Source organism: Coffea arabica, chromosome 10e (assembly GCF_036785885.1).
Source record: "Coffea arabica cultivar ET-39 chromosome 10e, Coffea Arabica ET-39 HiFi, whole genome shotgun sequence".
Classification (NCBI taxonomy): domain Eukaryota; kingdom Viridiplantae; phylum Streptophyta; class Magnoliopsida; order Gentianales; family Rubiaceae; genus Coffea; species Coffea arabica.
In genome coordinates this window covers 35,876,478-35,892,192 of record NC_092328.1, presented here as the reverse complement: position 1 = coordinate 35,892,192, position 15,715 = coordinate 35,876,478, and positions in this window count along the sequence as shown.

Genomic DNA, 15,715 nt, shown 5'->3' with positions numbered 1-15,715 from the left:
CAATATTAGGGTTACCTCCACACTACTGGAACGTATTAAAGAGACACAAAAAGAAGATTTGATGGTACAGAAATGGAAAGAGAAAGTGGATAAGGGAGAAACAACGAACTTCAATTTGAGTCCTGAGGGTATTTTAAAGTACCAAAACCGAGTGGTGGTACCAAAGGATGAGGCATTGAAAGCAGAAATTCTGGAGGAAGCTCATAGATCTAAGTACACAATCCATCCGGGTAGCAGCAAGATGTATCAAGACCTGAAAGGAACCTATTGGTGGGACAATATGAAGAAGGAAATCGCGCAATATGTACAAAAATGTCTCATTTGCCAGCAAGTGAAGGCAGAGCATCAAAAACCATCGGGTCTGTTACAACCCTTGGAGATACCCGAGTGGAAGTGGGAAAACATTACCATGGACTTCGTTTCCGGTTTACCGAGGACGCAAAGAGGACACGATGCCGTTTGGGTGATCGTTGATCGATTAACCAAGTCGGCCCATTTCTTGCCGGTGAACATGAAGTATTCAATGGACAAGTTGGCTCGACTATACATGGATGAGGTTGTAAGACTACACGGTGTACCTGTGAGTATTGTTTCCGATCGGGATCCACGATTTGTATCACGGTTTTGGCAGAAATTTCAAGAAACCCTGGGGACGAAACTCAACTTGAGCACGACCTATCATCCTCAGACGGATGGCCAGTCAGAACGGACGATTCAGACTCTCGAGGACATGCTACGAACGTGCATTCTGGACTTTGGAGGCAATTGGGGTCAGCACATGACCTTAGTCGAATTTGCATATAACAATAGCTTCCATTCGTCAATTCAAATGGCTCCGTACGAAGCTCTCTACGGACGCAAATGCCGCTCACCAATTTACTGGGACGAAGTTGGCGAAAAGAAAGCACTGGACCCGACAACTATTCCGTGGATGGAAGAGGCTCACGAGAAGGTTAAGTTGATACGGCAACGAATCCAAACTGCCCAAAGTCGCCAAAAGAGCTACGCGGATAACCGAAGAAAAGATTTGGAATTTGAAGTTGGAGACCATGTATTTCTCAAAATCACACCTTTACGAAGTCTTACAACGGGGAAAGGAAAGAAGCTTCAACCACGGTACGTCGGACCCTATAAGATCCTTCAGAGGGTTGGAGCGGTCGCGTATCGACTGGAACTGCCATCCAGTCTATCTCGAATCCACGACGTATTTCACGTCGCAATGCTAAAGAAGTACCATCCTGATCCATCCCATGTATTGCAACCGGAGGATATCGAAGTAGATGAATCACTGGCCTATGAAGAGAAACCGGTTCAAGTACTCGATCGAAAAGTCAAAGAGCTCCGAAACAAACGGATTCCACTAGTGAAGGTGCTATGGAGAAACCACGGAGTTGAGGAAGCCACCTGGGAGATGGAAGAGGAAATGCGAAAGAAATACCCAAACCTTTTCGGGAATTAAGGTGAGAAATTTCGAGGACGAAATTCTTTTAAGGGGGGGAGAGTGTGAGAACCCGTAAAACCCTAATATTTTCCTAGGGTTTATTTCCCCTTAATTGCATGTTTTCTGCATTTTCTGGCTTAGAAATATTTTCCTAGTGGATTTTATGAGCAATTATAGTTTTAAGATGATTTTTCTAGCATTGGTGACTTTTTAGAAAATTATGAGTAAATAGTGGACGTGGGACCCACTAGTGCGAAAAGTTCGGAAAAATTCGGCCAATAAGGTTAAGTTTCGGATACTGTGAAAATTTTATCGGGTGTTAAGTGATAAGTAGAATGTGTGAAGTGATTGATGTGAGAGAGGAAAGAAAGATAGGAATGCATTTAATAAGGTGACAAGTGTCACCTTCTCATTTGATGCCTTTTAAGACTTACTATTCCATTTCTTGACTTGTTTTGACCAAAGGAATAAATATCAAAAAAATGCACAAAAATCACCATTTTTCTTCTCTTGTTGGCCGGCCACTTTGAGCAAAGAAGAAAGGAAATTCTTCAACTTCCAAGCTTCCATAAGCTTCAATCTTCCATCACCAAAGGCTTAGACTAGATTCTAATCCATAAAAACTTTGCTTCTAGTGATAGTAAGTGTGTTGGTGAACTTTGTTTGAAGAGCAAAGGTGACCACAATCTCTCTTTCCCTTGTTTCTTGGTAAGTGAAGCTTGAACACCCTCTTACACCTTATGAAGCTTAAATTATGCTTATTAGTGAGTGAAGTGCTGAAATTTCTGGTTTTATCTTGGTTTGAAGTGATTTGGTGAAGTTTTCTATTTTCTTGGGAATTTTTCTGGTTTCATATGAAATGAATGTTGTGGCCATCTTTGATGATTGGCAATGGACTATAATGGCTCTAGTGGATGTGAAATGTGGATAAATGCAACTAATTTTGGATTTGGATGGAAAATTGGAAAGTTAGGGTTTGAAAATCCCCAATTCTGTCCGGTTTTAGATCACTAGGTTAGAGGCCGAATTAGACTTTGCTCAAAACATGAAAGTTGTAGGTATTGATGTGATGAAGATGCCTGTAAAATTTCAGGTCATTTGGATCAATGTAGAATGAGTTATGACGATATTACGGTAGCTGTTCTGCTTGGACAGAATGCGAAAACTGCGATAGTAATTGGACATTTTGACTGGAATTGGTTTGGATTTTGGAGTTGGTGTCTTCTGATGAAATGTAGCTGAATGTCTTAGCTAACATATGCCTTTGGAATTTCGGCAGTTGGACTTGTATAGACTGAGATATACCGATTACAGTTTTCTGTCTTTTGCAAACCTGTTTTGGGAATTCTGGTATAGTTTTTGGCATTTTTGACCTAGTGGTGCTAGGAACTGGATTGAGTGCCCTTCTACATTGTTGTAGCCCTGTTTCATAGCTTCGAAACGGTGGGTCTTACACCCCCAACCGATAACCGTAGTGAAATTGACGCCATTACCGCATTATACGCTCAAACACGGTTTTTCTATCAAGGCTTAAGTTAAGGCCATATCTTAATTTCTGGTTTGCTATCATGCCTACTTATGCATATGAAACCCTATTGGGGTTGTGTTTAGCATTGTTTGGTGACTCGTTCTCGAGTCTCATTGCATTTGTTGTGTGATTCTAGGGCGTGACGGTAGCTCACGACGTTTTGGTGATCGCGGTGTATGAAACACCACTTTCTCACTTGGTGAGTATACTACTCACTAAATGGTTACTATGTGGCTTTGCTAAATGTTTATGTGATGCCTTGAAGGCTTACTTGCATATTGGAATTGATTAAGGTGAGGGTGTACTTGACCGCCCTCACCTCTTTTGATATTGTCACTGAATGGCTACCGTTTTATTGCATTACTGAACTGGATATATTGGTTGGTGAATTCCATTTCATGGAAACTGAATTGATGTCGTTTGGACAATGTCCAACGGCCTTACTGCATTTATGAGCTCAACCCCGTATGGTAGTTAATTGGATCGAGCCGGCGAGGGCTTGGTCGTGAAAATTATCATGCCACGGGGACTGTACTGGGGAACCTTGTGGTAATGAGACCCTTGGTTCCGGTAAACTCGAGTATTACCAAAAACTACTGAATTGGAGTGCGGGCCCGGTTGGGGTATGTTTGGTGGAAGGAATGGAAGTATAGTGAGGTCTACGGTTTGGTACTCGTACCATTGACGGAGGGTCAATGCAATTGGATCAAGATGGCAAGCGTGGAATTGGGCTCTTGAGAGCCGACCGTATCCTTTTACCGTTTTGCTTCATTGCTTAATTGTGCACTTTAAATGAAGGTTCACTCTTATATGAATTTGATTGCTTAATGGGTGGTATACCACTGGGCTTTGGCTCATTCCGTGTTATTTGTTTTCCTTACAGGCAAATGAATTCTTTTGGAAAAGGTTGTGACAAGTTGAGCTCATGTATATGTATTTTGATTAGCTCCTTGAGGGTGAAAACCCTAAGTGCTTTGATTGCACCAATGTTTGGGGTAAATGGCTATTGTATATGTATGAACGAAATGGATACTTTGGTAGGCCGTTTGGCTTGTAAATGTTGGTTTCCATTGTATATATATGTTTGGTAAATGTTTGGATGGATTTCGGATCACCACGGCTTTCAAACGGAAAAGAAAAAAAATTTGACCGAAGGTCACTGGCCTGAATCCGGCCAGGAATCCGGCCAGAAACTGGCCGGATTGAAGGCCGGATTGCCTGTGAAAATTTGAAAATCCGGCCAGTTGCTCACTGGCCGGTATCCGGCCAGACAATCCGGCCGGAATCTTGGCCGGATTGCCGGCCGGATTGAGTGGAACTTTTGAAAAAAATTCGAGATGCTCACTGGACAGTATCCGGCCAAGAATCCGGCCGCTAATCCGGCCAGATTCCGGCCGGATTCTGACGTGGCCTGCACTATTCATCTTCGGCGCAAATTTTCGTTTTTTTTATTTTGTGTTTTCTGACTTGTTTGCGTGCAATGGTGTGTTCCGGAACGTTATAGAACGACGTTAACTGTACCGTAGTCCTGGCGAGAGCTGGGCAGGCAGTCCGCTAACCCCTTTGGTTCGCCTTAGGGGAAGGTGGGGCTGTCACATTGTCCTGAAGAAGAAAGCCAACTTTATATTTTAATTCCTTGTTTCTAGCATAAAATTCTTTCAAACTATCATGCAATTTTATAATGAAAGATTCAAGATCATCATCACTATCAAATTGAGAGCTAGAAGATGTTACCTCATCATCTCCAATGGCCAGGAAAGCCAATTGAGCAGATTCTTCTTCCTCTTCAATTTCACCTTCGGAGTTGCATTCATTCCATGTGAACTGGAAGTTGTTGAATCTTGGTTTGCTTTCACATTTTCTCTTCTTCACTGGACACTCACACATGTAGTGTCCAGGTTGGCCGCACTCGAAGCATTTATCAGTTTGCTTTTTATTGAACTCTTGCTTCCCTTTGTTTCTTGTATTACTGAACTGATTTGGGAATGAGTTACTGTTTCCTCCTTTTCTGAACCTTCGTTTGTTGAGAATTCTCTTGAAACTATTTGTGATGAGAGCTAAATCACTATCATCAGCTTCCGCATCTTCTTCATCTAGGGAGGCAGAATCATCTTCATCTTGAAATGCTTTTAGAGCAATGCTCCTTCTTACTTTCCCATCCTCTTCCTCTTGCATTTTGGACTTAAGCTTCAGCTCATAAGAGGTTAGAGAATTAATAAGAGATTCAATAGGTAAGGAATTTAGATCTCAAGCTTCTTCAATGGCAGTCACTTTACTCTCCCAATCCTTTGATAAAGCATTCAGAATTTTTCTGTTTTTCTCGCATGGAGAGTATTCCTTTTCCAGTACTTCTAAATCCTTAATAAGGTCATTGAATCTACAATACATCTTTTCAATATTTTCATGAAGTTCCATCTTGAACGATTCATACTTGGTAACCAGAATAGACTTATTTTGTTTTCTCACATTCTCACTTCCTTCATGGATTTCTCTAAGTTTGTCCCAAATTTCTTTAGCGGACTTACAACCCTTGACTCTAAAGCACAATATGACACATTCATGGTTTTGCATTTAAGGTGAGATGAGCTCTATCCATAGCAGTCAGTTCACTTATTATTTTTGGTCTAGATCTATGAGTATTTTCGTCTATAAGAGAGGCATTATATGGACCTTCACTAATAATAAACCACAATTCAATATCAATAGATTGCAAAAAGATAATCATTTTTTCTTTCCAACTCACATAATTTGACCCATTAAACATAGGTGGTCTAATGACAGAATGCCCTTCAAAAAATATGGCATTATTGGTTGTCATATTTACTCTTAAGCCGATTGAGCTTAATCTCAATGAGACCAAACTCTGATACCAATTGTAAGGATCGAAGACAACCAAGTAGAACAGATAAAAAATATAAAGATCACAAACGTAACAATAAGTAAATAAAAAGAAAAGAATTACAAACCAATTAATTACCCAACTCCTCTTGAGCTTGTAGATTAATTCAAACAAGCTTCTTCAAGTTGATGAATTACAATGACTCTTGTGTACAACGGAAGGTTCACCTCCTCCTTGCCCCGAACTCCACTCGGTCAAGCCAGGAGGTTTTACTATCCCTCAAGACAACCCTCGGAGAGCTACACTCATGAAGTATTCACTCACAAATGAAAAGCTTACAGTAAACCACACACCACTAAAACTACAAATCTTCCTTGAAGAGTATTTTCTCACTAAAATCACTCTAGATCTTTTGTATTTTCAGTGTGCAAAAGTTGTTTGAAATATCTGACCGTGTTCTAATTACAGGAGACCAAGAAAGTGCTTCATTCATGCTCCCAACGGATAGAAAGTAACTGAACAGTCAACTAGTCGTTAGGAGTGTCGGACGTCCTGTACTCCTGTTTTTTGCGTCTGACAGCAGGCAGTGAGTTTGAGAAATTTTCTTCAATTCTATCGGACGTCCGGTGCAAGCTCTTTGTGCGTCCGACAGCATACAAAGAGATTTGAGAAATCATCTTGTTTCTATCGGACGTCAGGTGGAGACATATTCAGCGTCCGATCGAGGTCAGTGATCATAGAAGACTTGGCTTATTATTTTCGGACGTCCGAGTGTGAGTTGCTCATGCGTCCGAAGTTACTCAATGGTTGTCGCCCGTCCGATATGGTCCTTTTGTGCGTCCGACAGCTATTAGCAACCTTTGTCTTCTTTCAATTGCACTTGTTCATGGAATCAAATAACTTCATAACTGAATGTATATCTTGAAGAGATATTAGTATCATCCATTTGTTTTGTAAACATCAAAAGATAGGGATCAATATCAACATTCTCCCCCTTTTTGATGATGGCAAAACAGTGGATGGAAAGAAACAAAAATAAGTATAAGCTCCCCCTCAAACATCGCATCCAAAACTATTAAGAGCCAAATTCATAATCTCAGAATAACTCCCCCTCACACATAACATCCATTTCTCCCCCTTTTTGTCATCATAAGATGAGAGTAAAAAATCACATACCGTAATCCGGCAACAATAAAAGCGAATCCAATATTCAAAACAAAAACAGAGAAATGATACCAGAATTCAGCAATCACCAACATACCAACATATCGCAGGGAGTTTAACAAAACAAATCATCATTAGATCAGAATAGTTCTTTTCTCTCCCTTTTTGACATCATACAAATTCAGTAAAAAATATCAAGAAAAACTCAGTTCAAACCATCAGAAATACAAAAAAAATATTATGAACAAGAATCTCATCAATCTTACCAATATCTCCTACTTGTTAGAGTTATCATGTCTAACTATCCACATGCATTTCATGCCTCTACTCATGTTTTTTCTCACATAACAGTCACTTTTCATGTGACATTTTTGACAGCAAAAATTACACATAACCAAAGAGTTATTTACTTGAACCGGTTTAATAAATCTTACTTGTCTTCTTTTATAAATAGCAAATTCGTTGGAGTTAGAATTCAACCTATACTTTTGCAAACAGACTTGTTTCTTGTGTTTAAACAACTCATTTAGACCATCCATTTTTCTTTTCAAATTACCTTGTTCCTTTTTGAACAATTCACAAAGATTTGTTTTTCTATCAAACTCAAAGTGTAAAGCAGTCTCACTCTTTTTTAAGAAATCACTTTCAGTTTTCAGTTTTTTGTTTTCTTGAAAAAGACGTGCATTGTCCTGAAGAAGAAAGCCAACTTTATATTTTAATTCCTTGTTTCTAGCATAAGATTCTTTCAAACTATCATGAAATTTTAAAATGAAAGATTAAAGATCATCATCACTATCAAATTGAGAGTTAGAAGATGTTACCTCATCATCTCCAATGGCCATGAAAGCCAATTGAGCAGATTCTTCTTCCTCTTCAATTTCACCTTCGGAGTTGCATTCATTCCATGTGAACTGGAAGTTGTAGAATCTTGGTTTGCTTTCACATTTTATCTTCTTCACTGGACACTCACACATGTAGTGTCCAGGTTGGCCGTGTGACGCCCCGAAAAGAATGAGAGTGAGAACCCGGAAATTTTCTAATTTTTTAGGGTTTATTTTATTTAATTGCTCGCCTTTTCTACATTTTCTTTCTTAGAAAAATTCCCCAGATAAAGTTTATGAGCAAAGATAGTTTTAAAATGATTTTTCTAGTATCAGTTAGTTTTTGAGAAATTAAAAGCGTATTTTGAACGTGGGACCCGCAAGTGCGGTAAATGCATTATATTTTTTACAACTTGTTGGAATTTTGTATTAAGTGATATTATTTTACAAGGTGTTAAGATATTTGTATTGGAGAGACAAAAAGAAATGAGATAAGCTTGGAATGGACACATGTTGCCTTGTGATTGGAGCTTGGCATTTGACTAGTCTTTCTTTACCTTTACTAAACCAATTTTGACCAAAATTTGTCTTTCATTTTCACCTTCTTGGTCGGCCAACTCTAGAGAGAAAAGAAAGAGAGCTCTTCAATTTTTGCTCCATTTTCTTGCCCAAATCTTGTAATCCAACCATTTATTTCTCAAATTCCTTCATAAAACTTACTTACTAGGAGTGATTGAAGTGCTTGGTGGTTTTTGTTTGGAGGGAGAGACTCTCATCTACCTTGTATCTAGTGTTTGTAAGGACTTATGGTGAAGATTGATGACATTTTCTATTTAATCATGAATTTTCTGATTTAATATGATTCATATGTTGTGGCTTTGTATGATGATTGGAAATGGTATATAAGGTATCTAGAAGGTGGAAAAAGTGGAAGATTGCAAGTAATTTTTGTTTTGGAAGAAAATGGAAAAACCTAGGGTTCATGAAGCTACATTCTGTCCGGTTTTTTATCTCCTAGTTAGAGGCCGAATTGGCCTTGGATTAAAACATGAAAGTTGTAGGGAATGACATTTTAGAGGTACCTACCAAATTTCAGATCAATCAAAGCAGTGTAGAATGAGAAAAGTTGAAATTACTATTGCTGTCCTGGTTTTACCCGAATTGGAGAATTGCTTCTATAATTGGTTGTTTTGGTCAGGAATGCTTCCGAATTGGTTGTTGAGGCCTTATTATGAAATGTATCCCTGTTTCTTAGCTTTATTATGGTTTTGGAATCACTTGATTTGGACTGAGGTAGCCCAAGTTATAGCCAAAACACTCGCACCTGTTTTGTACCCTGGAATTTACGTACGTTCTGCATTTAGCTTCTGCCCTGTTTTGTCTGTTTTGATAACGTACGATCTGGGTGTTGACCCCTTCATAATAAATATAGATCTTGGTTTCAGCTTCGAAACGGTATAAAGTTCATCCAAATCCGAGTCCCGTAGCTCCAGTTGTGACCAAAACAAGATCGGTTGTCAGAACTGCCTTCGAATTTGGACAGTTCTGACAGGAATGTTTGGACCCATTTTTATCCATGCTCTGTATTGATTCAGCTTTTAATCAAAACCTGAAAGTTATAGCCTTATGTCATATATTTCCAATGCCTTTGGAATTTCTTGATTTGGATTTGTGAGCTGTGAGTTATGGTCCAGCAAACAAACCCTGTTCGTCACCCGAACACTTAAATTTCTGGTACGGTTTTCCATAATTTCGACCTGCTTCCATTCAGATCTAGATTAAGGTGTCTTCATGAGAATGGTAGCCCTTCCTCATAGCTTCGAATCGGTGTCTCACCCACTTTGATCTGACATTCCCAGCCTAACTTTTGATCAAAACGGTTTTTGGTGCCAAATCTGGCCGTTTCCGTTGCCGTTTCCGCACGCGTGCATGTGCCGATTTTGCCGTTTTGTTTAATTTGCATCCTTTAGTAGTTGTTTGTGTGATGATATGGCTCAACCTTCTGCTACAGGCGAAGGCGGGCTAGACGGAGCCGGTGGGGCCCACTAGCTGGCGACTTGAATTCATTTCCGTACTTTCTCTCGTTATACTTGCTCTTTAGGTGAGTGATCAGGATTTCTGTGTAACTCAATACAAAAAATGAGTTTACTATGAATGGGCACTTAGGCGAGGGTGTACTTTATCGCACTCGATCTAAACCCCATTAGTTGCTATTCATACCTGTGAAATATGATTTTTATGATTTGTTATAGAGCATTCATGGCTTGTGAATATTTGCAGAGCATTTATTGCTTGAACCAGAGCATTTATTGCTTGAAAAATATTTTAGAGCATTTATTGCTCGTGACTTGGGCAAGAGAAGTGAGCTGTGTAGCTCAGGATCTTAAGGGTCAACCAGTGATCAAACTCGACAAAAGAGTTGGCTTGGGAGCCACCCGTATCCTTACTATGTAGTGTTACTTTTCTGCTTTTGCTTTGCTCTTACTGGTCAAATGTTGACATGTAAAAACTACATTTTTACCCCTGGTTACTCACTAAGCATATAGCTTACCCCATTCTATTTGTTTTCCTTAGCAGGGGGCCGACGCGGGGATCGCTCGGGAAGGTGTTTAGATAAGTTGAACTTGTACTTGTTAGAAGTGGACTAGTAAGTTGTATATATTTGTCATGGTGGTTAGAGTTATCAGCTTTTCTAGGGTACTTCTGGTACTCGTGGTTTGTATAACTTGATTTACTCGTTTATGTAATTATTGCAGAATTTGATGTAATTTTTGAGATTTATATTGTAATCTGTTTGAGGAATATAGTGAGCGACTGAGTCCCGGCGAGAGCCGGGCAGGCGATCCGCCGAACCCTCTGGTTCGCCTTAGGGGGAGGTGGGGCCGTCACAGTTGGTATCAGAGCCATATGCCGACGGTTGGGACTCTACGTCCTTTTACTGGAAAAGCCCCGAGCCTCTCGTTCGTGAAGAGTCACGAAGCGAAACTCTCCGTAGGGGATGCCCGCGTGCGGGTGGCAAGCTGATAGGTACCTTGTGATGTGACCCTGAGAACTGTCACAGTTGGTATCAGAGCTTAGGCTTCAGATCTTTGTAGTGTATCCTAAGCTTGAAGTTTAGGATGCCGGACTGTGGGGTATTTGGTTATTAAGGTAAATATTGAATGCTAGGCTTTTGATATTGGACTTTTGTAAAATTTTTTTCCATAAGGGAAAGTGGGGATTGAGTTGATTGCACTTGGAGATGGCCAGTCCCAGTGTGGATCGACTTGGTTCTTACTTAATGTTGCAGTTAACTATTTGGACCTATTCTTTAGGTTTGCACCCTAGGGCCGCCGGGGCAGTGCTGGTGGATTAGGTGGGCTCTACAGGAGAGTTGCGTTAGGACCGTTGACTTGAATTACTTTGTTGTCTTGTTGAATTGTTTTGAAATCAATATGTTTAGTGTTTTGGTACTAACTGCATTTTGGCTAATTTGTGCATATCTTTGGCATAAACCTGTATATGCATGTTCAAAAAGTTTGATCATTTAGTGTGTTTTATATGGTAAAGTTTTCAAAACAAATGGAAGACGGTGGCCGCGATGGAGGTAGGGAACGAAGCCGAGGCCGAGGAAAAGGTAGGGGACGGAGACCAGAACCCGAAAGGGTAGAAAATGAAATTTCGAACCACCAAGCTGATAACCAAGTAGCTACAGCCATACAACGGATGACAGAATTACTGGCACGAATGGTGGACCAACAGGGTCAGGGTCATGGGAATAGTGCCGAAAACCCTGTAAATAATTCGGGCAATCACGAGGGAGTGGACCGTGCCCTCGAACGGTTCCAAAAATTTGCACCCCCGAAATTCATAGGTGAACCTAGCCCTGACTTAGCTGAGAGATGGATGGACCGCATGATGGATATATTCGCTGTGCTCGGGTATTCAGAGGAACGGCAGGTATCTTTTGCTGTCTTCCAATTTGAGGGACCAGCCAGAGCTTGGTGGAATGTAATAAAGGCTAAGTGGGAACGAGAGCAGACCCCCTGGACTTGGGTCAATTTCACCCGTGAGTTTAATGAGAAGTATTTGCCACCGATTGTTCAAGAAAGGCGAGAAGAGGACTTTATCCGCCTGCGTCAAGGGCCGTTAAGTGTGGCTGAGTACGAGACACAATTTACCAAACTCTCCCGTTTTGCTCCAGAGTTAGTACTAATAGACCGAAAGAGAATTCGTCGATTTGTCCAGGGGTTAAACGTGGAAATACAAGAGGCACTGGCGGCTACCCAGTTGGATACATTCAGCCAGACCCTGGAAAAGGCACAGCGAATAGAGACGGCAAGGAGTCAAGTGAAAGCTTTCCGTGACAAGAAGAGGACACCATCTGACACCTATACCTACACTGGTGAGCAAAGCTCGAGAAGCGAGCCGCCTAGTAAGAGAAGTAAGGAAGTCAGTGGTACACGACCAGTGGGGACTCCGAATCAAGGTAAAACAAAGGAAGATCAGGCAGGAAAAAGGCCCCAAAGTGGTGTCTCACATGGGGAATCAATGTTGGGAACCAGAAGAGTATGTGATGTTTGTGGGGCCACTAACCATACGGAAGATACCTGTTGGAAGAAAGAGAAAAATCGGCGATGTTTCCGATGTGGTAGCAATGAACACCTAGTTGCTCAGTGCCCTCAGAAGTCGAGGGGAGGAAATAAATCAGGGACGAGGGGAAACATTTCTAGGCCGATCAGGAACACCAAAGGTATGAATTTCGAGGACGAAATTCTTTTAAGAGGGGGAGTTTGTGACGCCCCGAAAAGAATGAGAGTGAGAACCCGGAAATTTTCTAATTTTTTAGGGTTTATTTTATTTAATTGCTCGCCTTTTCTACATTTTCTTTCTTAGAAAAATTCCCCAGATAAAGTTTATGAGCAAAGATAGTTTTAAAATGATTTTTCTAGTATCAGTTAGTTTTTGAGAAATTAAAAGCGTATTTTGAACGTGGGACCCGCAAGTGCGGTAAATGCATTATATTTTTTACAACTTGTTGGAATTTTGTATTAAGTGATATTATTTTACAAGGTGTTAAGATATTTGTATTGGAGAGACAAAAAGAAATGAGATAAGCTTGGAATGGACACATGTTGCCTTGTGATTGGAGCTTGGCATTTGACTAGTCTTTCTTTACCTTTACTAAACCAATTTTGACCAAAATTTGTCTTTCATTTTCACCTTCTTGGTCGGCCAACTCTAGAGAGAAAAGAAAGAGAGCTCTTCAATTTTTGCTCCATTTTCTTGCCCAAATCTTGTAATCCAACCATTTATTTCTCAAATTCCTTCATAAAACTTACTTACTAGGAGTGATTGAAGTGCTTGGTGGTTTTTGTTTGGAGGGAGAGACTCTCATCTACCTTGTATCTAGTGTTTGTAAGGACTTATGGTGAAGATTGATGACATTTTCTATTTAATCATGAATTTTCTGATTTAATATGATTCATATGTTGTGGCTTTGTATGATGATTGGAAATGGTATATAAGGTATCTAGAAGGTGGAAAAAGTGGAAGATTGCAAGTAATTTTTGTTTTGGAAGAAAATGGAAAAACTAGGGTTCATGAAGCTACATTCTGTCCGGTTTTTTATCTCCTAGTTAGAGGCCGAATTGGCCTTGGATTAAAACATGAAAGTTGTAGGGAATGACATTTTAGAGGTACCTACCAAATTTCAGATCAATCAAAGCAGTGTAGAATGAGAAAAGTTGAAATTACTATTGCTGTCCTGGTTTTACCCGAATTGGAGAATTGCTTCTATAATTGGTTGTTTTGGTCAGGAATGCTTCCGAATTGGTTGTTGAGGCCTTATTATGAAATGTATCCCTGTTTCTTAGCTTTATTATGGTTTTGGAATCACTTGATTTGGACTGAGGTAGCCCAAGTTATAGCCAAAACACTCGCACCTGTTTTGTACCCTGGAATTTACGTACGTTCTGCATTTAGCTTCTGCCCTGTTTTGTCTGTTTTGATAACGTACGATCTGGGTGTTGACCCCTTCATAATAAATATAGATCTTGGTTTCAGCTTCGAAACGGTATAAAGTTCATCCAAATCCGAGTCCCGTAGCTCCAGTTGTGACCAAAACAAGATCGGTTGTCAGAACTGCCTTCGAATTTGGACAGTTCTGACAGGAATGTTTGGACCCATTTTTATCCATGCTCTGTATTGATTCAGCTTTTAATCAAAACCTGAAAGTTATAGCCTTATGTCATATATTTCCAATGCCTTTGGAATTTCTTGATTTGGATTTGTGAGCTGTGAGTTATGGTCCAGCAAACAAACCCTGTTCGTCACCCGAACACTTAAATTTCTGGTACGGTTTTCCATAATTTCGACCTGCTTCCATTCAGATCTAGATTAAGGTGTCTTCATGAGAATGGTAGCCCTTCCTCATAGCTTCGAATCGGTGTCTCACCCACTTTGATCTGACATTCCCAGCCTAACTTTTGATCAAAACGGTTTTTGGTGCCAAATCTGGCCGTTTCCGTTGCCGTTTCCGCACGCGTGCATGTGCCGATTTTGCCGTTTTGTTTAATTTGCATCCTTTAGTAGTTGTTTGTGTGATGATATGGCTCAACCTTCTGCTACAGGCGAAGGCGGGCTAGACGGAGCCGGTGGGGCCCACTAGCTGGCGACTTGAATTCATTTCCGTACTTTCTCTCGTTATACTTGCTCTTTAGGTGAGTGATCAGGATTTCTGTGTAACTCAATACAAAAAATGAGTTTACTATGAATGGGCACTTAGGCGAGGGTGTACTTTATCGCACTCGATCTAAACCCCATTAGTTGCTATTCATACCTGTGAAATATGATTTTTATGATTTGTTATAGAGCATTCATGGCTTGTGAATATTTGCAGAGCATTTATTGCTTGAACCAGAGCATTTATTGCTTGAAAAATATTTTAGAGCATTTATTGCTCGTGACTTGGGCAAGAGAAGTGAGCTGTGTAGCTCAGGATCTTAAGGGTCAACCAGTGATCAAACTCGACAAAAGAGTTGGCTTGGGAGCCACCCGTATCCTTACTATGTAGTGTTACTTTTCTGCTTTTGCTTTGCTCTTACTGGTCAAATGTTGACATGTAAAAACTACATTTTTACCCCTGGTTACTCACTAAGCATATAGCTTACCCCATTCTATTTGTTTTCCTTAGCAGGGGGCCGACGCGGGGATCGCTCGGGAAGGTGTTTAGATAAGTTGAACTTGTACTTGTTAGAAGTGGACTAGTAAGTTGTATATATTTGTCATGGTGGTTAGAGTTATCAGCTTTTCTAGGGTACTTCTGGTACTCGTGGTTTGTATAACTTGATTTACTCGTTTATGTAATTATTGCAGAATTTGATGTAATTTTTGAGATTTATATTGTAATCTGTTTGAGGAATATAGTGAGCGACTGAGTCCCGGCGAGAGCCGGGCAGGCGATCCGCCGAACCCTCTGGTTCGCCTTAGGGGGAGGTGGGGCCGTCACAGTTGGTATCAGAGCCATATGCCGACGGTTGGGACTCTACGTCCTTTTACTGGAAAAGCCCCGAGCCTCTCGTTCGTGAAGAGTCACGAAGCGAAACTCTCCGTAGGGGATGCCCGCGTGCGGGTGGCAAGCTGATAGGTACCTTGTGATGTGACCCTGAGAACTGTCACAGTTGGTATCAGAGCTTAGGCTTCAGATCTTTGTAGTGTATCCTAAGCTTGAAGTTTAGGATGCCGGACTGTGGGGTATTTGGTTATTAAGGTAAATATTGAATGCTAGGCTTTTGATATTGGACTTTTGTAAAATTTTTTTCCATAAGGGAAAGTGGGGATTGAGTTGATTGCACTTGGAGATGGCCAGTCCCAGTGTGGATCGACTTGGTTCTTACTTAATGTTGCAGTTAACTATTTGGACCTATTCTTTAGGTTTGCAC